The 25336-nt window shown below is 52.5% G+C and overlaps 1 long non-coding RNA gene across 1 annotated transcript; it reads left to right on the top strand.

The window, feature by feature from the left end:
* The first annotated feature begins 3146 nt into the window (after positions 1-3146).
* On the top strand, positions 3147-24895 carry LOC139440559 (uncharacterized). Its single transcript, XR_011650803.1, has 3 exons — positions 3147-3528; positions 22817-22983; positions 24808-24895. It is a non-coding gene; the product is annotated as an uncharacterized lncRNA (long non-coding RNA).
* The last annotated feature ends 441 nt before the right edge of the window (positions 24896-25336 follow it).

Genomic DNA, 25336 nt, shown 5'->3' on the forward strand with positions numbered 1-25336 from the left:
CTGCCATTAGCATTGACATGGAGGATGGTCTTCCGGGACGGAGGCTTTAAGTCGAGAAATCAGCTGCTGCATCCGGTAGGGACGGTCCCAAGTGAATTGAACGGTAGGACCCCCCGTGGGTGTCTCAGAAGTGCTTGGTGGTGTGGGGGGAAACGCACCCACTGGAACGGGTGACCCGAGCTGTCCGCTACGTAAAGGCAAAGCGTGCTTTGTGCACAGTCCAAGGGTTGCGTCCCTCATCCGTGCTATGGAGAGGAAATACCAGCTTCGCCCATTGGCAAAAAGACAAGAGCAAACTCGGTGGCATGCTGCGTGTGGGGAACCGCGCCGCTGACGGGCCTCCCCTGCACTTTCAGCACACAGAATACTGTTTTCTTTTGAAGATTTTATCTATTTATTTATGTTTTTAGCTGGGGAAGAGAGGGAGAGAAACATCCATGTGTGGTTGCCTCTCGTGCGCCCCCTACTGGGGACCTGGCCTGCAACCCAGGCATGTGCCCTGACTGGGGATCGAACCGGCGACACTTTGGTTCGCAGGCCGGCACTCAGTCCACTGAGCCCCACCAGCTGGGGACAACATAACTGTTTTCTCTGGCGCTGCAATGAGCTGCCTTTTAGAATGGGGGGTGTGCTATGTTGTAGGACTGACAGAGGCCCATGAGGCTTAGGAAGGAAGGATGAAGATGATTCTCAGAGACACAGAGTGCAGGAGTCGCTGCGTTATCGTGCTCCGTGGCTCCTAGAACTTGATATAATACAGTTTCCAGAAAACGTCCACCTTCCTCAAGTGTGCACGGGCCTTCCTGCTTAGGTCACCTGCCTGTGTATCATCCCGTATGTGGGGCTGACAAGAGAGCACAAAAACAAATTGAAGAGAAAGAGGAAAACAGAGGAAAAGAGAGGGGGCAGAAAAGAGAGAAAGGACGTTGTTTTAGTTATTTTTTTTAAGTATAATGAAAGCCAGTTTCAATGTGAATTTAAAAACATGACCTGTAACTAAATATATTTTCCTCCAAGTGGCCAACGTGAAATCAATATTCCTTGGCGGTCTGGACCCCCACGTGCTTTCCTGAAGGACCACGGATCCCAGAGAGCCAACCAAGAAGCCTCGTTAGGGTCACGGTCGGGGCCGTACAGACCCAAGGCTTCAGCAGCTACATGCGTGGTGCCCGAGATGGGCCACACCCTGGGCATGGGGCTCCTGCGTGTTCTGTGGGACTCCCGCCCCTTTCTGCTCTTAGTAAAAACCTCGTCCGTCCCTTCATCTCAGACCAGAAGGCGGACGACGCGACGATTGGGCTCATCACCTGGGCGAACGTACGGTCTTCAAGGCGGCCGTACCCGCGTGGGATCAAATCTGCCCCTAATGAGGCACCGTCCGTAGGAAGAGAGCATACCAGTGTGCTGGCGTTCACGTGGGGTCCCTGTTGCTAAACGATGCGCTGGGGGATACATATGTTTACGTCGACACTTTTGCGTCTGTGCTCATGTGTGCCACTGACTGGGGACACATTGTGGGAGACAGTATTTGTTACCAATACTGCTGCGATATTATCTATCTTAAATATTTATCCAGCTGTAGAGGAAAGCATTTCTTCTACATCATGTAGACATTTTCTGGGTATGCGTCTTTTTGGTAAAGGGTGTGTTTATACATATTATCTCATTCGATCGTCCCAGGAAGCCCCCAAGAGCGCTACAGGGCATCACGGTTTCAAGCACTGTTCCCTAAGGTACCCGCGGCACCACAGACTGCCCAAAAGGTCCAAAGTGGCGAGGGCAGACGTGTGGTATGAAAGAGCTCCCCCGCCCCCTTAGTCGCCACGGCCCCCAAGATTCCTTCTCTTCAAACGCCTGACAAGCTGCCAATCACAGTGAATGATGATGACACCAGCTTGGGGGCCTACGCGTGTGTCCTGCATGCAGAAGCCACCGTGGGAAGGTCCTGCAGGAAGGGGACGTGACCGTCCGCCCTTCCGTGAGTGACTGCGTAGGCCTGAGATGAGAAGGAAATTTCCTTTCTGTAATTGTAAGGAAAGGAAGCAGGAATTGGGAGCTTCTTGCCCGTCGAGTCCTGTTTTAAGCTCGTTGCAGAACGACATGGGGGGGGGGTTAATTTTGGTTTCTCCACCTCCCCGAAGCAGCCGTGGGGCAAAGCATTTCCACGCACGCCCGTGGCCCGCCCGACGCTATCCAAGCCCCAGCCGTCTTGGTTCAGAGCCTGTGTTCCCACTGCCACCACCCTACACGGTGTCCGCTTGTTGATGGACCAGGGACTTCACACATTGTCCACGTGGTGTGGTTTCTCTCAAACCTGACGACAAGTACGAGGCCGTCTGAGCACACTTGATGTCCAGTGGGAAGGGTCACCTCCCGGACCCCGAGAATCAAGAGGGCTGTTGACAAAGAAGTGGCCGATCACAGATGGCCTCATGGCCTATATTGGATTGATCAAAAAGCCATTACTGAGTAAGAAAAAAAAAACAACCCAAAGGCAGGAGCTGAGCCCCGGCTGGTGCAGGTCAGCTGGGACTGTTCCGCCCTGCGGGTACACGGCTGCTCTGCGAGTTTGGTCCCCAGGAAAGGCAAGTGATGGATGTTTCTCTCTCACAAGGATGAGTGTCTCTGCTTCTCTTTCTCCCTCCCTTCCCCTCTCTCTAAAAGCTATGAAAAAATGTTCTCGGGTGAGTATTTAAAACACACACAGACACACTCACTCATCAGCTGGGCATAAGAGAGGTAGGTGTTTGTCCTTTGCAAATCTTTATTCTCATTTCGCCGCCCCCCTCCATGCATATCATTGCTTCGAGTACTTAGAAAAAAATATATCACAGTAGCCCCCGGGAGGAGCAGGATCCGTCAGCCTGACCAGCCAGGGCCGTGCTGCGGAGGCGGCCCGAAACAGTTAAAGATGTTTGCAAGTATCGCGGCGCGCTCGGTGCAGAGCGCGGAGACTCGCCTGCGCGCCCCCCGCCTGGTGGCCCCGCGTGACGCTCACCTGTCCCGCCACCCGGGCAGCGGGACCTCTGGGTTCCAGCAGGTTCGCGCCGGGAGGAGCTGCTCTTTCCCCGGACTGGTGGCTGTGGCGGTGGTTTCTCCGGCGCTAAGGCGAGTGCGGACATCTATTGGCTGCTAGGTTCCTGAATTTCATTCAGTTTGGTCCAATAGCGCAGGGGGAGCAGGGAGGCTTCGGGACCGCTCGCTGCCATCTCGCCTTCCCTCGCCGCCCGGACCGAGTGCCTCCAGCACAGAGGTCTCATTGAGACCTCGCTCTGCCCGTCCTCTCCCCACTGGGCTGCTTTTAATTCCTGACCCCACGCCTGCGGACGACCCAAACCACGAATTTCCTGCCCCAGGCCGTGTCGGGGGTCCCCGCATTCCTTTGGAGACGCGAGTCTAGCTGGGATTGGCCACAGCCAAGGAGCTGGAACGGAATCCATCCTCCCCGTTCGCACCTTGTCGGGTCTCCGAGGACAATCTGGATGCGTAGAAAGAGCAGTCCGCCGACGCAGCTCCTCCAGGGCTAAGGTAGGTGCCGTTTTCGCATGCGTCTCTGGGTTATTTAGTTATTTTCGGAAGCCTTTGGAACGGTGGGACTCGAAGGCGCTGCCCGGCCACAGGCGATCAATCTCTCTGCAAACGTTTGCGCTTGAATTCATCAGACATATTTTTTTTTTTCCTCCCTTTTCTTGTGAAAATTTGGACAGCATGTTCCCCCATCTGTCGCTGCATTTCTTAGGTGTGGGAGGGAGTGTGGACCTACGGAGATGGACGGCGTGTCTGTGCAAGCTTCTGCACATCTCGACAGAAATGTTCAGGTTTTTTTGTTTGTTTGGACTTAAAAAAATAAAATCAGGGACCACCGCGGCTCGGTAGCCTTTTGCTGCAATCAGCTCTCTGCGAGGCTCCGGGGCCGTGTGCGGGGTGTTTACAGAGCGGCGCTGCCTTCCATACAAATAAACAGACGAGTGCGCGGGGCAGGGGACGGCAAACAGACCTCCGCAGTGTGCGGGAGAGACGGAGCAGGGACCAGGTCCCTGCAAAGCCCGGGCCGCAGGTGGACGAGGCAGGACGACTTCTGCAAACTGTGAGCGGCCGGGGGCTCCCCCTCCTTCTGCTTGAAGGCAACTGCCGGCTCCTACCTCCCGGTGTGCTTTTTGGGGGTTAACCACGGAGGAACAAGGAAAACAGGCTTGGCTGGGGTTGCACCAAGCCATCCCCCCACCAGCCCCCCTTCCGCTGGTGCCTGGGATAAGAGGAGGGCTTGTGTGAAGCACGGAATTACGCACGTGATTGATTTGGGACCCGGCTGGGCTTTGCTGGGGACCCGGGCACGCCGGAGACCCCCGGGCGGGGGTTGGGGGTGGGGGTGGGGGGACAGACGACATCTCCGTAGCTTAGCGTTATTCCCGCAAAGCTGGGGAGCGGGCTGCCTGCCCCCCTTTCCTCGTGCGTGTGGGTTGGGGGAGAGGCCGGCGGCAGAAGGCGCGGGGGTGGGGGGTAGTGGCTTTCCTTTTTTGGAAGCCTTAGGGTCTGGCCTGGAGCTTTCCAGCGGGCGCGCGGCACCGTCTCGACCTGCCCGCGTTTCTGGCCGACCACAAAGTTGCAGGCTGCGGGCTAGCCCGGCTCCTCAGGGGATGCGGGCCCCCAGCTGGCGCCCACAGAGGGCCCCGGTGCAGGAGAGCAGAGCCTGCGGACCGCACGACCGGCCGGTCCCCTGCCTGTGGTGGGGGCTGGGGGGCTGGAGGCTGGGGGCTGGGTACTCAGTTCCAGTCTGTGGACCAGCGCCAGGGCCTTGGGCGACGTAACACATACCTCCCACCCCCAAGCTGTGCGCTGTCCCGCGCTTCTAAGGACCCCCGCCCCTCTCCCACGCTTTCCCCGGCCGATTGCATCCTCGACCCCCCGACCCCCCGCCTTTCTGCGCGGCTGGTCTCGGCCGCCTCTTATTCCAGCGGGAAGATCCTAGAGCGAGAAGCGGCCAAGCCCGCAGCGCGCGGGCGGGGGGCCGTGGGGGTGGGCGAGGGGCTTTGAGGCCAAAAAAAAAAAAAAAAAAAGCGAGTGAACTTGAGTCCCGCCCTCTCCCCAAGGCCGCGGCGGCGCCGGCGGCCCCCGCGCCCCCCCACCCCAGCCTGCGCCCGTGCTCGCGCGGCCTGACCTGCGGAAGCGCGAGTGGGGTGCGGGTGGAGTGGGAGGTGCCGCCCGGCAGAGGATGCGGGGGTCCGGGGCCAGCGGCGGGAGGAGGGGCCGAGGTCCCCGCCTGCGCCCCGCAGCTGTTTCCTCCCCCTGCGCTCGCCGGGACGCCAGCCGCCTCCCCCGGCGCACTCGCTTCCCAGTCCCCTGGACGCCCCCGGCCTCTCCGCTCGCGCCCCCGACCGGTCCCGGCTGCTTCACCCCGCAGAGAAGCGGTAAGCTGGGTTCTCCCCGCGGGGGTCTGGAGCCGGCCCCCGGGGTTTGCGCCCCCTGCTCGGGGCCCCGCGCCGCGCGCAGTCCTGGGCCCCGGCGCTCCATTCCCGCGCCTGCTCGCCGCCAGACACAGCGCCCTTTCTTCCCGGAGCGACGGGGGCGGCCGCCGGGGGTCCCTCCGGCCCCCGCAGCCTTGTGGCCTGGCCGAGACCACCGTGGGAACGGATGTCCCGCCTGGAGGGTGAGGGCCCGGGAGGACGTGCTGTGCATCTAGCCGGCCCCTTTCTCGGTGCCTTTTTTTTCCCCCTTTTTTTTTTTTTTTTTCTGGCTGCGGGTTTCCTTTTCTCTGACTCCTTCTTCTGAAACCGACCCGCAGGTGCGGGCTTTTCTTTATACTTGGAGCCACTAGGCTGCTATTTCGGGACTGGCGACGGAGGGGGTGCAGGAGGCAGCCGGTGGGGGGGTGTCCAGTGGGTGGCGGTGGGGTGGCCCCGCCATGCGCCCTGGCTTGCAGCTGGCGCCAGCAAGGAGTGCGCGCGTAAGGCCCGAAACCCGGTGCCTGCGCGAGTCTGGGGCGCGCGGCGATGGCTGATCCCAGTATGTCCTTTGGGTGGAACTTCAATTGGGGGTGAGGGTTGGTGGGTGCGGGGGCTACCGAACTAATAAGCAGGTGCTGTTTTTGCGAGCAGAATCCACAAGGTGGTAGTATGGATTCTTCATTTGATGTGATTTGATTTTTTTTTGTATTTGGTCAGTTTGCGGGGGGGAGGGGGCTGGTTCCTGGGCTCTTATCGTCTGCTTTCTGAAGGGGATCCACCCCCCAGAGCGCGTTGCATTCAACTGTTTTCTAACGGGAGGGGGTGCGAGCCAGCTTCCTCCTCCGGGTGAGCACTCGCCATGATTTGAGGGGACGCACAGGGGGATGGTGGAAAAAGAGGGAGAAAAGAAAAAAAAGTTTGGGGCGACCCGGGTACCCCGAGGAAGCAGAATTTCCTGTTTGTGCAGGCGTTCTGCAGGCACCGTAGAAGAGCGTGCCTGAGACATTTGGGGCAGGTACCTTCCTCAGCCGCAAAGAATAGGACCCACCAGCGCGCAAAAATCCTGACTTTCAATCACGACAAAAGCAACGTCAGCGGCTCGGAGAGCTGCCTGGTGCCAGGGAAGATGCTTCGCGTGTTCCTGAAGGGTGCGGAGCCGGGAGACGGGATCTCAAAGCCTGCATTTTTCCGTGCAGTTTTCCGAGGTTTGCATTTTTTGGCGTGGGCAGGCCCTGGGGAGTGGAGAATTATTCCGTGCCTTTAGCTGGCTGTGGGCAGAAGTGGCCAGCCGTCCTACCAGCGGTCAGGATACCTCGTGTCTCTGCAGACAGGGCAGGAGGTTGGGGATGGGGTGGGCTGGTGGCCCGTGCCAATGTGCACGCCTTTATTCCAGGAAAAAAAAAATGCTCGTATTTAAAATCCGCCCTCAATTTAAGAACATAAGAATCTCGCTGAGGCCTCTGCCTGTATATATATACACATATACATATATATATGTGTGTGTGTGTGTGTGTGTGAGTGTGTATAGATATATTTTTCAGGTTACAAGCTCAGTGTTCTATTACCCAAGAAAACGTAGGTGGCTACATACACACCGGGGTGGGCAAAAGTAGGTGTACAGTAGTCAGCCTGCAAAACCCAGAGTTGACTCTCCTATTATTATTTATGGATTTATTAATTGCCATATTGTTTTCCATATGACCACCTGCAGCCCTGGTGTTGCCCACCCTGTGTGTGCCGGTGTGGCCAAGTTCAAGGGCGTCTTCCTCGGTATTTCAGGAAATGATCAGGGCCCACTGAAGGAAGGGGGAAATCGCTCCGTCGGTTTTAAATGAACGGCATGCTGTTGAAGTATTTGTATTTTTGTGTTTTGGAGACTGGACGGTTTCGAGCGAGGATTTCAAGGCAATCGGTTTCTGAACGTCTTGTCGGGCCTGTGACGCTCCCTGTCGGGTGTGTGGACACGTTCTCAGGCGGAAGAATTGTTCCCATCCTTTCTGTTTCCTTCCTCCTGAAGATAATCAGGGTGGACGTACATTTGGCCCTACCGGCAACAGCCACCTCCAGCTGATTGCGCCCCGAGTGTAAGGTCCTTGCGAAGTGACCCTGTGTTACATTCACAAGTGAACACACTTGAGCATCCTCAAAGTGTGTTTAGTTATGTATTGCTTATTGTTGGCTTCGAACGTAGACTTGAGATTTAATTTCTGAACTTGGCCTTTTCACATTATTTGTTTTGTCGTCATCTGGGGGAAGTCTCTGTTCTCTGCTCCGCGGAGATGACTACTCAGCGCTTGTTAGTTGCATTGCTCTCGGAATGCGCCGCGGGGGGGGGGGGGGGTCTCTCTTCCGGGAACTCGTCCCAATCCATGCCTGGACCACGCAGAACCCTGAGCGAGATCAGGGGGCCCCGCTCCGCCCCTGGGGAGAGGCTCCTGGCTTAGCTTGCCTGCGTCCGAAACCTGTATTTCCAGCCTCGTCAATAATGCCACTTGCCGATCGAGTTTATTTTCTTCAGACGAAGCGGCACATTTGAAAATGCTGTGACAATATTATGAGTCCCCTCACTCCTTCCCACACCGATCTGGGTAAAACATACTCACGTTCCAAACTTGGTGACAGCTGACTGCAGGCGTGTGGAAGTCTGGTGGCAGGAGCCCATTTGGAATACGGAAATCAGGCTTTAGTTTTTTCTAGAAGGAGGGGGGAAAAGTATGTTCAGGGTTTGGTTTAAATCAGTTGCTCTTGTTTCTTTCTTTCCTTTTTTTTTTCCTTTGTGGAAACTCTCTTTTCAGAAGAGAGACTTCATCTGCTGTTTGACTAGGGTACAGAATTCGGAGACAGGCGTTGCCTTCCCTGTAGGAGAAAGGGACGTGTTACCCCTGCATCCACCACGGGCCACGTGGCCTGGCCAGTGGGTGAGGTCACGTGGCCCAGTCTAATCACCCGCCCACGGGCCATTCACGCCGTGAATATTTTCCGGCGTTGTCATCTTTCTCCAAACAACCTCCACTGGGTCTTTCAAAGCTGTCACTGTGCTTTGCTGAGAGAATGGCAGGACAGGAAACCCCGCCTCCTGTTTGGGGGTGGGGCCGAATAGCACAAACGAACAAGAAAAAGAAGGAGGGACCGCCCAGACCTTGGACCTCTTTCAGTGAATGTATATGAGAAGGATTCTCTCTGTGATGGTTTATTAAACAAAACGTGAATTAAAAACTGGTCAGGTCAGCAGCACGTGAATGGGGGTGGGTGGTACAAAGGAGGAAGCCCACCTGAGGCTGTGATTTCAAACTTCAGGGGTTTGGTGTCGAGCTCACCTGTCCCAAGTGCCTGTGAGACACCCGAGAGCCACTGACCTGTGGTAATGGGCAGTCGCTTTCCAGACGGATCCTCGACGCTGGTCCGATCTAGCCCACCTTCCCTTCTCCCTGAATGAGCCAACCGAACCCCAACAAAAACAAAATCTATAGTAAGGCGAGGTTGCTTTGAATCGATTCCAGTATAATTGAGGAAGGAAATGAGGAAGAATGAACTGTTCAGGCCTCCTTGGAATCAGTCTCAAGGAGAGAAAGCTGGCTGTCGGCGCGGTGCTCACAAAACGAGACCGTGTCCACAGCTCTTTGGAAATGTGGGCGATAACACGGAGCTTTGTGTGGGTGGTTTTATTTAAAAGTATGTTACAAAAATAGTGCTTTGTCATAGTGCCGGGGTGCTGCTTCTGTGTTACAGAATCAGACCTACTTGCTTCTGCGAATTGATAATCGGTGATCCTATGAGTATCCAGAGGCTAATAAGCCCTGATTGGATGAGGGGGACCAGGGTTGTGAACTCGTCATCCAAAATGTAAATTTTTATTTGGTTCTTTGTCATAAGAGCACTTGACAGATGATCTGTCCTCTTAACACATTATTTTTAAAGATTTTATGTATTTTTAGAGAGGGGAAAGGGAGGAAGAGACACATCAATGTGTGGTAGCCTCTCGTGCGCCCCCTACTGGGGACCTGGCCTGAAACCCAGCCATGTGCCCTGACTGGGAATCGAACCGGCAACTGTTTGCTTCACAGGCCAGTCAGTGGTCAATCTGCAGAGCCACAGCAGCCAGGACATACACCTCGTAACCTATTTTTAAGCATCCCGGACAGAGCTGTCGAGTGTAAGGACGATGTTGGAAGCACATCTCTGCAACTTCTCCTCTTCCTTAATTGAAACTCAATAGCCCTTGATTCTTGTCTCTCATTTCCTCCCACTCCCGCCCCCGCCAACCACCCTTGCACTCATGGATTCCGTGAATAAAATATTTGACTGTTTTAGATATCTTCAGGCATCACCCCCATCATCCAGGGTCAGGTTCCATTTGTATTTTTGCTTGCTTATGGATTTGCTCTTGTGGTGCTGGTTTTGCTTTTTTGCTTTTTTTTTTGAGTGATGGGAGAGGAGGCACACGTTGCAAAATACACATCTTTTGAGCGTGCAATTTTGCCTCTTGTTTTTCTGCATTAAAAAGAACATCGGCGTGCTTAAAGATGCAGCGGTTGGTATGGGTTTCGGATCTTTCCGGAGAGAGCCACGTTTCGTGAAAGCGCGCTCGGCTCTGCTTAGAAGAGCTGTGGTGCATCCGTGCCTGTACTTCATTTTGTTCTGTCCTTCCAGCTGGGGTGGGGTGTGCAGAAGGGGTCCCTTCCTGTGTCTCGTATTTCAGCACCAGGCTCAGGACCGTGGCGGAGACTTTGACGGTAAGCCAGCTTGGGTGCAAGAGTTCGTGTCTCATAGACATGGATCGGGCGGTGGTGGAGAGCAGAACCTCTGGCGATCAAATCATTGTTCTTACTTTTCCCTCCTTAAAATAACTGTCCCTCCCCGAATGGGGTGGGCGGCTAAACAGAAAAATAAGTGCCTTGGAAGAAATAAAATGTCACTGTTACCCCGTCTCTGTGGGTCACTCAGGGATGCCCTTGAGCCCCGTGGTGAGACTGGGCATCTGTCCGTGTGTCTGCGGAAGTTTATGTACCACACAGGTCAAACCGATTTCTTCGATAAAATGTTCTTCTCATCCTTGGCCCTGCGTCACAGCAAAGCAGAAAACCTCCCAACTGTCAGCAGGAAAAATGCAACTTTGCCTTTGCCATTCTCGTTTATTTCTGGCCATCCCTTAACCAAACCCATCTGCCGTTGACACGTGTGGCGTGGGAGTTACCTGGGGTGCCCCTGCAGCTCCCCTCCCGGGAAGGCGAACACCTCCGTCAACAACGAGATTGAATAGAGAGTGTGCGTGTTTTGGAGTAAGGGTGCATTTCCTGGACGCTCCCTTTTCTCATGGGAGCGGTAGTGTCTGACAAGGTCCTGCCACCTGCGTGGATGGTGGAATAATGAACAGGGCAGGGGTGATACACTACGGTCCCCCTTGCACGCCGGCAGGGGCCGTGCCTCTGTACCAGGGAGGACCGTCGGCCAGTGGTTGGAGGAACAGACTGCTGTCTTTGGTAAACTCGTAACCCTTTCGTGTGCCTGGTAGCAGAGAGGCCAGCCTTCCTGTCTGAGCCCAAGGGCTCCACGGGGGTCGGGGGGAGTGCTCCCCTCGAACCTGCTGGCACCTGGGCCAGCCTGGGAGACAAACCCGGCATTCATAGCAGTAAACACCAGAAGCTTGAGCCACAAAAGCTGAGAAACGCACAATAGCCCCTTCACAGTCTTGGCCTCCCTCATTCCCGTGGGGGGCCTTTGCCTTCTAAAGCCACCTGCGCTGCTGAGGTGCAGGGCACCCCAGGACCTGCCTTGTCCCGGCTGACCCCCAGGGGTATGTGAGGGGAGAGTGGACTCCTCAGAAACAGGGTCACACATCCCCAGTGTGCAGACAGAATGAGGTGTCGGGCGTGTGCAGACGCCGACCTGTGGAGCCCCGGCCTCAGGCGGCAGTGGGGGGCTCATCACAAAGACCCGTGTCTTCCACCAAATGGTTTCATTGGCAGATTAGGGCTAGATAACCTTCAGCCTCTAAACCGGCTCCGTTTCATTTAAATAGACGTCATTATGTCTGTATTATCATAAATGTATATTTTTGATATTTACATTGATGCCCTGCACATTTCTGTGATTGCATTTATGTACAACTTATGGAATGGGTGAGAAAGCCTTTATTATCGAAACGGAGTCGGTTTCAAAGTTCCTTGGAAGACTTTTCTTATGTCACAAATACAGTTTGCTCAGCCCTATAATTGTTACATAAATACAATTATGAATTGTAACATTGCATGTAATTGTATCCAGATACATAATGAGACAAGCTGATAGGTAGGGAGTTTGATGGGCCTTTCACAGAAGAAACTATCGTGCGTGGTTCGAGTTTCCAGGCTGGTCCCCGGTGTCTGCACTTAACGGCCCATAGACGCTACCATCTGACATCCACGTGCCAGGGAAAACTCGGGGAAACAATGAATGGATCCTTAGCGAGCTTTTAGGAGCTGCCGGGGGACTCTCCCATCCGTGGGGACCGACGTGGGGCCACGTGTGTGTCCTGCCCAAATGGGGAGGCATCTTCGGCCGCTGGAGTACAAGGCGGAATCTCTCCCAGGGGCGTGCAGCTCCACAGGGAAGACGCTGCGGCAGCCCGTGGGGGCATCGAGGCGCGGCCCACGGAACTTCTCTAAGCACCTCTGTGGAGGGGGTCAGCGCGCACCACTGACATGGCAGGGCCAGGGGTGCAGCTCCTTCGTGTTGGGGAGAAGGAAACTTCGCTAAGATATATTTACCTTTTTTTCTGGAAACGAGCGTCTTCCTCCAGCAGGAAGTTGTTCACTTTTTTGAAGAAACGTTTTTTACAAAGATTGTTTGTTTATTTGTGCAGAGAAGGGAAGGAAGGGAGAAACAGAAGGAGAGAAACATGGACTAGTTGCCTCCCCTACGTGTCCGGACTGGGGATTGAACCCACAGCCCAGATAGGTGCTCTGACTATGGATTGACCCACTGACCTTTCGGTTTTCAGGATGATGCTCCAACCAACTGAGCCACACTGGCTAGAGCTCACTCCGTGCTTTAGTTCACCTTATTCTGTATGTTCGTGATAAGCTGGCAGGTGGATCGAGTGGTGCAAATAGAAACAGGAAAGGGGCATTTCCCTGTTCTCGAGAATCCCCACCCAGGTGAATGTTCATCAGAACATTCTGAGGGTGTTTAGTTCTTGTGTATATCACCCCTTCCTGTGAGGTGGGCATCGTGGGCTTTTCGCTGCTTCATCCTTTCCCCTGTCGCCCCCTCCTCCCTTCCTTCCTGTCTCCCTGCTTGGCTTGCTTCGAGTTGGAGGCGTGGCGAAGGCTCAGAGGTCCTGCAAATCTCAAAGGGGAGAGGAAGGTAAACTGTTGTAGATAGAGGGAGGGACCAGCCCATGAGGAGAGAGGAATAAAAAAAAAGAGAGAGAGAGAAGGCTTGTGGAATGCTAAAGAAGCATTTCTGTGGCAATCGAATAGAATTCTTCACATGTCCCATCTATGTAGCTGAATATACTTTGAAATAGTTGTCAAAGTCTGTGTTTGCAAAACATGGATTTTCAGTTTAGGAAACCCTATGAGTAAATAAATACGTAAAACAGTCCTTTGATTCAACAAACAATTGAGTTCCATACATACACACACACACACAGACGCAAACATGTATATTTAACATAAGGTAGTAGGCAGCCATTGCCCACGGTCTCTAGTTAACATCAATAAGCAAAAGTTTCTCAACATTGCTGCACTTTGAAGGCACTGGCAATACCTTGAAGTGTCAAATACTGTAAGATCCCAGATGGCCGTCTCGGACTTGACCACGCCTGACAGGGTGGATTTTTTCCAACCCTGTAAGGTGCTTTGGCCTCATGATGGAACCTGGGGCACAGACAATGTCACTTATACTCGGGTTGCTTAAATACACAGTGGAGGTGGCGTCGTCTCAGGAATAAAAAATAGCAATTGGTGGGAAGGACTCTGAAGTTTGAGTTCCTTCTTTCCTTCCCTCCTTCCTTCCGTCCTCCCTCCCTCCTTTCCTTCTTTCCTTCCATTTTTCCTGTTTTTTCACCTCATTTTTAATTTTGTGGCATTACCGTTAATCCCTCCTGTACCCTCTTCCACCTGCGCCTGCACCTCTCCCCCGCCCCGAGGGATGCACCTTAACTACAGTGAGCCTGCTGGCCCCTGGGTGCTCAGAGGCCACTGCCAGTGCTACACGGTAGTGTCGTCCCAGACTAGGTACTGGTCCTGCTTGCTCACTCATTTTACTCTGTCCCAGGACGTCCTTCCGAATGGATGCTGGGATTCTTTTCATAGTAATCCTACCTGTGTAGGTCAGCTCTCCTCCTCCCTCAGGTCCAGGGGTGTCGAGCTTACAGAAATAGTGCCGTCCGCCCGGAAACCTCTGTGGACCGGCAAAGCTCACGTCTTAGTGCTTCATGGAATCACCCTGCAGTCTTCCTGGGCAGAAATCACCCAGGGCCCCCAGTTGCAGGGTGGCCTGGTGTCCTTCCCTCCCCGAAGGTGCCCTAAAAGGAGGAGGAACATATTACAGACCAGCCAAACCCCATGGGTGAGGAAAGATTTTGGAACGCCCGTATGCACGGCCACGGGCATTTTCCCTTGTGATGGATGCTTTGAAAGTGATCTCATTCCCTTATTACGGGTTTTAATATAAAACTTTAATATGCACCCAGGCAGGTATCACTGAAATAGACCTGCAGAAGTGTTCTTCTCCTCGGTTCTGGGAACTGGGTCCTTATGAATAAATCATTGAAGGATGTGGTAGCTTTTCAAGGAGCTTTTAGGAGACACTGGGTTTTTTTTCTTTCCCTTGCAGGGTAAAAATGTGTATTAAAGGAACTATCGAAATTTTGAAAACCATTATCATTCCACAAGTCATCATTCAACACTATACAATGTATATAACTTCTGGTACCAACTTTGTGACTATTTTAAATAAAGATGGTAGTTATCTATATATATCAACACTTTTTGTATCTATATTATGCATAATGTATGTATATATCCGTACAAATCACATCGACTATTAGACACTGAATTTATGATAACTAGCTGTCAGTATCATAACTGATACCTAGGAGTATGCCTATACCTATGTACCTACCCGTGTTTATACATGAACTATGCCCATATTTATATCACTACATTCGTATTTTTATGTATCAATAGTATATTTATTTCTGTATCTACCTATAGTGATACCGTTTTGAGAATGATGTTTTCCAGAACGTTACAGCAGAAGTCACTTAGGATTATTACGAATCCTCACAAGCATCCGTTTTTCATGATTAATTCTCTCAGAAGGTCAGGACTTAATAATCACTCTTTACTTTTCTGACCTTTAGAGTATTTCTACAGTTTTGACCCTACAACATAGTTCCAGATCCTTCCGTGTAAATTCCGTGTTCTTCGTTCTGGCGGCGTTCCTCATTTCCTGTCTCTTTTTCGTATCGTTTTGATTTGTAACGCTTTATTGTGCCCTCTTCAGAAATGCCTTTGTATGTACTTTGGGAGCTTTATGGTGTGTGTGACTATCAAGCATTTCCAGTACATGCAAAAAATACAGACGCGGAGGAAGGAACGTGGGGACCATCACTCAGGGGCAGCACCTAGGGGTGCCTGCGGGAGTTGTGTCCGGGATGGACCCTCACCTTTCCCCTGTTCTCATCGGAGCCTCACGGAATCCCACCGAAGGTCCATCCTGGTGTTGCTTTGAACCATATGGGCCATTTTTTTTTTACATAGGCACTCCATCTTCACCACAGCTAAAATTGTCCGCCATGCCTCCGCCTGTTCAGCTTCGACCCTGTGCACGTCTACAGTCATCCTCCAGCCGCTGACCGAATCCCGCCACGTCCGTGCGTGGCAATAACTTCATTTGCCTGTTGAGTTGCTTTCCGTTGCTCTGTCTCCCTCTTCATCGTCTCCCCATGCAGATTCTGGTGGAAGACACTGCTGTTCCTTTCATCCCGTGCGAAAGTAGGTTACAGAATCAGCAAAACGCGGGGTGCTCCGGTTATTTCTGAAGGAAGAGGCGTGGCTTCCCTGATAGTGTGAGGTTGCCAGCTCCCCAGGGAGTGGGGTTGGGACTGGAGGCGCTGCACGGCCCAGAAGGAAAGCTTAGCAAATACAGCCAGGTGTGTGTGTGGGGTGCTCTCCGGGGTTCCTGAACCTCACGCAATCTGGTACCCGACAGACACACACTACCGAGCAGGCGCAAGCAGAAAGCAGGCTGGCAGCTAGCCTGTGTCTCAGCGCACTTGGTCACCCACTCACTCTGCAAATGCTGTCCCTTGACCCCCTCACACTTCAGCCAATTGTGTCCGTTTGGCGGAAGCCCATCCTGCGAAGGATGTTTAGAAAGATACAGATGAAAGCTTAGCCACCGAACCTACCCAGGGATGCTTGGACATTGTTCTCGTGCCAATAAGCATGACCCAACCGAAGACCGTTGATGGACAGGTGGCTAATGGTTTGTCGCCGCTGACTGGTCATTGCACCCTCTAGCTTTACCGAGATGCAGTTGACATATAACTTTGTGTACCTTTAGGCTGTGCAGCATGCTGGTTGCATACACGTCTGTGTTACAAAGCTGTGGTCTTAGCTAACATCTTCATCTTGCTACATAGTGATCATTTCTTTTCTGTGGCGAGAACATTTGAGGTCTGTTCTCTTAGCACTTTCAAGTCTGCCACACAGAGTTTATTAGCTACCGTAATGCCTAGAACTTATCTGTCTCATAGCTGGCACTGTGTGCCCCTGGGGCAACATTGCCCTTCTCCCCCCAGCCCCCGCCCCAGGTAACGCGGACCTATTCTGCATCTGAGTTTGGTTCATCCTTCAGCAAGAGAGTCACGCATCCTTTGCGTACAGGGCTGCGTAACCGAAAACCCAACGCACGCTTGACATTTAACGTGAAGAGCGAAGTAAAAGAAGGAGCTAGGCACCTCTCAAAAAGAAAGATCTTGCGGGAAATAGTAAGGAATGCCCTTTAAGTGTGTATCTGTGGGTCTGTGTGTGTATAGTGACAAATACGAGTTTCCATAACGTAGATTAAGGCTATTAAACTGTCATGGGTAGAAGATCATTGAAATTTCCTATAGGAAGTCGCATTACGACACTTTGCAAGCTGGGAAGCGCTGGATAATACTGGGAGTCCTATTTGATCTCCTCCGATGGTTTGCGGGAACGTGTCTTCCTCCCAGCACGGGCTTTCCCAACCTTCTGCTGATCCCAAGCTGAAGATTCCTTTCCTTGTTGGTGGCTGCCCTGTGCGTGGCGGGTACTCGGCAATATCCAGGGCAGGGGTGTCAAGGTCATTTTCACCGGGGGGCCACATCGGCCTCGCGGTTGCCTTCAGAGGGCCGAATGTAGAGCTCCTTGCCCCTAGTTAAGGAGTAGTTACCTGTATACAGTCCTCAAATTACACATGGCCCTTGGAAGGCAACCGTGAGGCTCATGTGGCCCCCGCCCCGTGAAAGTGCGTTTGACACCCCTGATCTAGGGTCTCACGCCCGAAGAAGCCAGGAGCATGTCTGTGCCCGGGGGTTACAACCAGAAATGTCTTTTGAGGTTGCCAGCTGTCCCCCGGGGGTGCCACCCGCGTCAGCTAAGAATCTTTGTTATAAAATGAGGTGTGCTTGTGCCGGCCTTGACACAGGCACCTTCCCTGTCTTTGGGACGTTACGTGTGCTGGGCCTGCCCAGAAAAACGGGGGGTGCGAGATAGGAACCCCCTCATTTTCCAAGCTCCTCTGTGCAACAACAGGCATCGGCGGGATGAATCATAAATCCCTTGGACTGAGGATTTGGTGGCTTTTGGGGGATATAGAGCACATCCCGCAGTTGACTGAAAACAAAGATGAGATTGATTTATACAATGAGAGCTTGAGATAGAAATGAAAGGAAAGAAGAGACTCCTTGGGTTGACAGTCTAAAACTGGGGAAAATCGCTGAAAGGGGTACATGGGAAGACAGCGGCCTCGTGTGGGATACGCAGAATACGAAGTCCGTCCTCCCGGTGCGCACAGGTTGCCGAGCGCCCTCAGTGCTTTCGAAGCTATTAACGTCCGTGGAAGCCGTACAAGTGCTCTCTGCACACAAAATTATGTTTAAGACTCATCGGAAATGGTGTTGTATTTTCTGAACTGTTGCCTTGATGGATGACAATTAGGTTCTTCAACAAAATAAGAAGTTTTAATATTCTGCGAGTGACTGCAAGACGGATTTCTCGGGGGAGGAAAATGTGTTTTGGAGAGACGTATTATCAACCTCGGAGAGCGGGAATTAATACCACACGCCCCAAAGAGTGCGATGTAACATTTGTCACAAACGACTTTGTAATAGGTTATTTTGTATTATCGTTTTTAATTTCTGTGATAAATAGGCATCTTTGTCATTTTTTATGATAAAGGGATTATGCAAAACCAGTTATTTTTTATTCGGATGGCAATAAAGCAGCAATTGCCCTGGTTCACATAAGTGTCGACAGGAAGTCTCCAGTAGGTTTTTAACACCCTGGATGATACTTAGTAACTCAGTATTAGCAGTTTGATTCTGTGAGGCTGGATTGTGGGTCTCGTCTCTGCGATGCCCGATGCCCGCGGACAGGAGCATCCAGGTGCCTTTGGTACGCGCATAAAATACCTGCTTGAAAGTAAACCCTTCCGGGCAAGTCGTCCACCCAAATGTTCCGTGTCCACAGTGCCAAATCCCAGTTTTTATATGTTGATACGTGTACGTGAGAGAGAGAGAGACCCACTGCAATTTTCTCACATTCTGTTTGCAGCTTCACCAGTAGAACCCGAGGCAGAAACACCACGAGTCTGACCGTTGTGTGTTACAAATAAGCCGAACGACGTGGGTTAATTGTTCTTCCCAAAGATATAATGAGGTCCGAAACCCGCACCCCATACCAAGTGCTCTTATGTGGAAATAGGCCCCTGCACCAGTCACGAAGGGGAGTTCTTAAAGTGGGCCGTAGTCCAGTGGGACTGGTGCCCGTGTAAGGGGGGGCATGCCCTGTGGAGACTCAGCTCCTGGGAAGACAAAGTTGGGACAGAGACCCTCAGGTAGCAGGTGGATGCAGGCCTCCGAGTGACGGAGCTGCGAGCCCAGGAACGCCAAGGACTGCCCCAGCCACCTGAGTTTAGAACAGGAGGAAGGACTCCCCACCCCCCGGGGGCCGGGGAAGGCAGCGCGGCCTGCCGACACCTTCAGCGATGCCTTCTGCTCTCCGGTACCTTAAGAGACTACCTTCCTGTAGCCTGAACCGTCCACTGGCGGCCCTTTCTCAGCCCAGCCCTAACAAGCCCCTGGACCAAGAGCTGTCTGAGGCACTGACCCAAAGGGTGGGAGTGGGGGAAGGGCATCCCGATACCTGCACTTCTGGTGGGTTCTCCAACATGTTCCAGCAGCATGGGACCAGTGTCTTCCTTGGGAGCACCCCCTCCGTGTTATCAGGCCCGAGAGACAGCACAGCGCCCGCGTGCCCCGGAATGGGGCTGGGCGCCCCTGTTCAGTGACAGGGCTCGGAAGCAGAGCGGCGGGCTCCACATCCCTCCACTGCAAAGCGAGTGGGCCTGCCCCACCTCCCCGTCCTTTCCAACTCCAATTGCACATGATTCGAGAGCCACGATCCTTATAATTAAGACTCTTGACTCGAATGCTGCTCGTTTACAGCTATGATTAGCAACGGCGGGGCCTGTATTTTCTGCATAAACTTCATTGTGGCCCCGGGGAGCTGTCGCAGATGGGAACGGAGGTTCGCCACACGAAGCTGCATAATTTTAAGCAAGTTCTGGAGATTGACGTACCGTGGCACCTCAACACTGACAAAAGTTTGGGCGCCTGGCGGTACTGACGTTCGAAAATCTAAAAGGTGCTAAAACTAAACGTTGGGGCAGGTGCGACTTTGAAGACTCTTCCTGCTTCGTCTTCTAAGTAATAGGTTGTAGGAGGTGACTGTCCTGTCCAAAGCCCATCAGGAAGTGCGCCGGGTCCTTCATCAGCTTTTCCAGCCTTCAGGTCTCTGGGTGCTGTGCGTCCCAAGCAAAGGGAGCTGCCCTGGACCCCCGGCGCTCACCCTTGCTTTCTTCCTCCCGGACTCGTCCGGGGCTCTGGGGTACCATGGTCTTCCCCTCTCCCGTGTCGTTTGGGAACAGGTGTTTGTCCTGTGCTCACATCTCAACGATACTTTCTGTCACCAGGTGTGTGTGTGTGTGTTTTCCCCCTCCAGCGAGCCATGCTCTGTCACAGCAGCTGGGTGTCCCAAAACTCAGTTCAGTTCTGACGGCAACTGGTGTTCGAACAGACCTCACAGGTGAAAGACTGGGTGCGCCAGAGCTCCCCCAGCCCCACCTACTTCACGTGTTAATTGCAAGCTGCGGCTCCCCAGGTTGCCCAGGGCTCTTCTTCCCCGTGGCTACCAGGCTCAGGTTCCCCTTCATGGGTTCCAGAATTTTCTAGAACAGCAGACAAAACTCAGGGGAATGGTTATTTACATTTAGCAGCTTATTATCTTACAAAGGGCGTGATGGCAGGTCCCGGTGAACAGCCAGGTGAAGAGGAACATAAGGCAAGCTCTGGAAGGGACCTGAGACAGGAGGTCTGCCCCTGTGAACTTGGGGTGCATCCCGTCTTGGCACGTGGGTGCGCTCAGACAGCCAGACGCTTCCTCAGCTCTGTGCGTGTGAGATTTTCCGGGAAGCTTTGTCACGTGGGCATGTTCCCTCACTAACTCCACCTGCAGCCCCTCTCGCCTTCCTGGAGGATCGGGGTGGGCACCAATGTTCCGAGTTTCCAACCACGGCTTTCTGGCAGCCAGCCCCCCATCCTGCAGCTGTCCAGCACCCCACCAAGAGCCTTGTCCTTGGAACAAAACATACTCCTAGGGTGCAGGAAATGCCAAGGGGTCTAGGGACTCTGTCCAGAACCAGGGTCGAAGCCCAAACATTGGCTTCTAGTTCTCTTATCGCTTAAGAAATGATAAGGGTTGCAGAAGCCCTGTGGCGTGGAAGGCAGGGCGTGGGAGGCAGAGACCAATATATATATTTTCTCTTCCTTGCCACGTGTCCCCACTCTGCCTGTGGCTTGATCCACCCGCTGCCTCCTCTGCCCTTGACAAGCACCGTCCACATGCGCCTTCGGTCCTCGTCGGCCAGGCCCCCTCGTGCCTCCCAGCAACGTGAGTTTTAGTCGCTGGTTTCCGTGTTCCACGTTTATCTTCTGTAAGAGAGTTAGGACGAGGGGACGCACCTCATCACGTGTTTGCAGAGTGGATGCGTTCCTGAAGCACGGACAGGACTTGCAAAGATAGACTCACCGCGGGCATCGAAGGCAGACTCTTTGCGTGCGTCTCTGAGCTAATGATCCTTTTCCTTAGTCTGCGTGTTTTAGGAAGGAGGGCTTCAGGTGATGCTCAGGTACCATGAGTCCCTGTGTGCCTGTACCCCCCACCCCCGCCACCTTTGACTGAGGACTGCATTGCTGGTATACCAGTTGTCTTTGGTTTTGTGCCGCTGAGCACGCAGACGTAAGGGCATTTTTGTGAGCATAAATGTTGAGTTTCAACCATCTGTCCTAGTTCTCATTGGCTGCTTGTTGAAGAAATGAGTCGTTGGAAGACGCTCCATTGATACGTATGGAGCAAACGAGAACTCAGACGTGGCGTGTTGAGGACAAGGGCTAACCGTGCACTGATCACAGTTTTCAGGGAGGGCTAGGCCACCCCGGGAGACCGGGACAGCCCACCTTTGTTCCTTAAAACATTTGCTGTAGGACGAACATCCTCTTTCACCCGAGCGAAGGGTTTTCCTTGGTTGCTTAGTTTGGTCTTCATCGGCTGGCAGGATTTACTGAGAATGTATGCATCCTTGAATATTCTTACGTGATTTAGTCCTTAAACACTACGCACCCTTCACAAATCGTCTTTGCCAGGATTGGTGCCCCCAAAGTTTTCACAATGTGGGGGGTATTTTCTTAAAGATGGTATCATAGAAAGGCTTTGTCAACTTTTTCCCATTCTCGTCCATCCCAGACAAGTGGGACTGACAGATTTGGGGAATGTTAAGGATTTTGGGAGCTTAATCATTTCCAGTCTTTCCTTAAAGTTGTAAACCTACTGTGTGCGCTCCTATTCCCCCTGTTTGGGGTGTGGATGGCACTGCACTTTGAGTTTGCTTCTAAAGATTTCGGTCAAAACGACCCACGTGGGCAAGAAATGAATTTATTTTGAATTATGAGACTTGCAGAGTGATTTGGGAGGACTAGAATTGTAAAATTCATTATATATATTTTTACTTTAGTCTTGTTAAATTCCAAATTGAAATTTGTCTTCGTGGTTTTTTTTTGACCTTCATAATGCTAAAAATGAAACTACTTCAACATTGCATTAAAAATTGGAAGCATATCCAAGACAGAAGCAGATGTTTTATTAAATATGCATCTTCTTAAAAATGGATATAGTCTGAAAGATTGTTCTATTTGGGAGATGGAGATAAAATGTGGGTTTTATAAATTAGGGTGAAAATTAAGGTCGTTTCTGCCCATTCGCACATTTACATACACAATTTGAAATATCCCGATAACCCCACGGAAAGGTAGAGATAAGTTCTTTTCTCTCTCGAGCGTGACTTTTTTTTAACCTTCTCAACAAATCCACCCAAATTAAACTTGTTCCTCCTATTTTTTTTCCCCATTAGAAATACAGCAGGCCCCTGCGACTCAGAAGAAAACTCAGTCCCTGATGCGTGACCCTGGGGCTGGTTTTCAAATTTAAAAACACCCCTGAAATATCTTTAGGCTTAGCAAACCAAGTCCACACGGACCGGTGGTTCGTGCATGTCGGTGCAGGTCCGCACGCGGGCATGAGCCGTGGCTGAGTCAGAGGCGAGGGTCCCTGCATTGGATTCAGGGCACAGACCTCCTGACAGGCTGGCGAGTCTCCTGCTTTTCCCTCCGCGTGTTTTCATCAGCTGCGTTCTGAACGCCGAGACCCTGCTCTCCTCCTTCAGTACCCCCTTCAGGCTGTCTCCGGAGACCCTCTCGGGGCTGTCACTTTCCCGAGCACGACGCTTTGCTTCCTTGTCTTCGATGACCTATGAGCTCTTGCTTTGGTGATGCTCTTCCACCTCAAGCCCTCGAGGGAGGGGTTGGGCCACTGTATCTTTACAGAGCCTCCCCTGTTCCATCCCATTCGGGGTCTGTGCTGAGCCAACCCTCCTGAAATGAAGTCCTGCAGGGTCTACAGGCAGCGTTTGTTGGGGGACGATCTAGGAGTGAGGACGTAAAAATCCCATATTGAAAAACCAAGAGCTCGTCGATGCCATGTCTTAGGAAAACGTTCATTTCCTGACATCTTGTGTTCCAGGTGCCTTCTGGATCTACTCCCCCGGACGACGTGGAATGGCTGTGAGGGTCTCCACGCGCCCCCAAATCTTCCAGGGTGGAGATGAAATTATACGGCGAGGCTCACTTGAGACGTTATCGTAGTGTGGGGTATAGCACCCTCAGCGTCCTCGTCTAACTCCTTCAAAGGTTCGTTCGCTTCGACTGATGTATTCTGTGTGCCCAGGTTCCATTGAATAATACAAGGTTCTTATGGTAACATTTGTTAACACACGAGTAGCTCAGCAACCTAGATTTGCCTTGAGTATTGAACACCTAATCATCGTAGATAATAAGTATCTATATATCACGTCAGGTGTTTTCTAGCTTTATCAGGGAATCCCGTCCTAAGGTGGAGAAATGTCCAACCACTACGCTGTACACCTGAAACTCATATTAATCGTCCACTGTAACTGGAAAAGAAAATGTAAAGGAGCTTTGTCGATGCATCAATAAGTGTAGCACCAGTCTTTACAAATGAGAAGTGCATTGTAGAGGGTGGTTATATGGGAAAACAGATTATAAAATACAAAGTTGTCCTCATTTCAACATAATCAGCTCTTTGTAGACGTATTTATCCGTCTTAAGGCTTCGAACAATAGACCTCGCGGTCTGAATGTCATCGTGAAATCAGGAAGTATTGTTAACGTGGAGAATGTGTGTGTCCTTTGAAATATCTTATTAACCCCACGAGGGCATTACAGGAACCGATGCTGCCTCCCAGCTCACGGCCCGTAGTGAGTCAGGCCGCAGAGACCACGGCACCAACACAGTGCTGGTCTGAGTGCAGGGGTGCTGTTCTGTGTCCCTCCCCTGCCCCCGAATGTGCCCGGTTAGCACCGACTCGGCGAGACCCGCGGCTGTCACGGGAGGCCCCTGCCTTGCTCCGGCGCCCCCGTGTCTGGGGGCTGCTGGCCCGGAAAGCCGCCCGAAGCACGCTCCGCTGTGAGTGCACACGTGGGGGGTGACCCTCTAAGAAGCAGTCACTCGGCTGCAGAATGCATGTAGCCTTGCCTAGGCGGAAAGAGGGGGCCGTGTGTCGGGGATGTAGAGACGACGGCTCACTACGGTCAGAGCAGGAGGTAGAGAGAGGTGGACCGGCCACGATGGGGGCAGACCTGCCCGTCCCAGACGCCCCCAGCTCCACGTGGGGTCCTCCACACACAGCTGGGAGCCCTGAGCGCGGTTCTGCCCAGTGAGAGCTGCTTGTCCTCTTTTCCCGCTTAGTGTCCGTGCGAGGGATGGACGGCCGTCAGTGTCAAGGGCACCCGGGGGTTCTGCCAGACACCTCGCAGGGAGTCGCTTTGCCAGTGCCACGTCTGTCTGTCCTCTGAGTAGAAAGAGCAGTGTTGCCTATGGGTCGTCCTGGAAAGAGAAGGTTCCAAGGTGGCAGGCAGACTGTGACGTGGTCCTAGAATAATTACGGAGCGAACACAGACGCGTGTTGTGACGGCGGCGGAGCCCGGAGAACAGGGCGGTATCAACGTTTGCTGTATGCTGACTCAGGACTGCAGGAGGGAAAAAAAATTCTGCCGGCTCAGGGTTTGTTCTTGCAAATGCTCGGTAACACGTGCATTGCTTCTTGGCCCAAAGTAACTTTGCAGAGACTTTAAATTCTTAATGTAAAGCAGCTAGATCGAACAGAGACATGCTCTAAATTGATTATCTCTGATGAACATTAACAGTGCCCAGGTGAAGCCCGTGAGGCTTCTGCAAGCTATCTCTGTTGACCTCCAGCGGCATGTGGGCTGAACCCTTTGGTTACAGAATCCACTTTTGTGTGTGTCTTCTCCCGATTCGTTGCTTGAGTTATGAAGGAGCCGGCGGAGAGTTACATTATGCCGCCACCACCAGCTACTGCCTGCAACTACCCAGAAGGAAGCTTACGAGGAACGTGACCTTGGTTTTGAAGCAGTGCCACCGTTTCTGTGACCGAGTACCTACCGTACGTCTTGCTCTGTTTTATTTCCACAGGGGAAAAGGGGCTGAGATGGGAAAGCAACCCAGCAGACTCCCGTGGAGGCACTCTTGAAGGCATCTTCTTAGGGGGACAAAGCGATGGTAAGTGCCAACAAGGATTCTTGACCTCTGCACACTGATTGTCTGGCTGAGTTTGCGCCAGTGAAATCCAGCAGTGTGTTCGCACGACTCTGGCGGTGAAAATGGTTTTCTTGTAAGAAAAGAATATTGGGAATGAAAGGACAAAGCAGTGTTTTCCAGCGTAACTGGAATGCCCGTCATGGCGTGCGTAGGAAATTTAGGATTGTGTGGAAATTGTTTGTTCTTCCAGTGACTCCCAGTGCAGAGTATGTCTCATAATTAGAGTCAGCTGTCTGGAAAACCCTCCGAAGTTCACCCTTGTCCCTGTGGGTCCCTGGAAGCCCACTCTATTCTAGAGTAAGTGTCTCGGCTATCGGGGTGTTTCAGCCGCGTCAGCGTCTCATTTGACCCTGTTGCTTTGTGGTGCCCGCAGCATGCAATCCAACATAGCGGACCCATGCTG

Source organism: Desmodus rotundus, chromosome X, assembly GCF_022682495.2.
Source record: "Desmodus rotundus isolate HL8 chromosome X, HLdesRot8A.1, whole genome shotgun sequence".
NCBI lineage: Eukaryota > Metazoa > Chordata > Mammalia > Chiroptera > Phyllostomidae > Desmodus > Desmodus rotundus.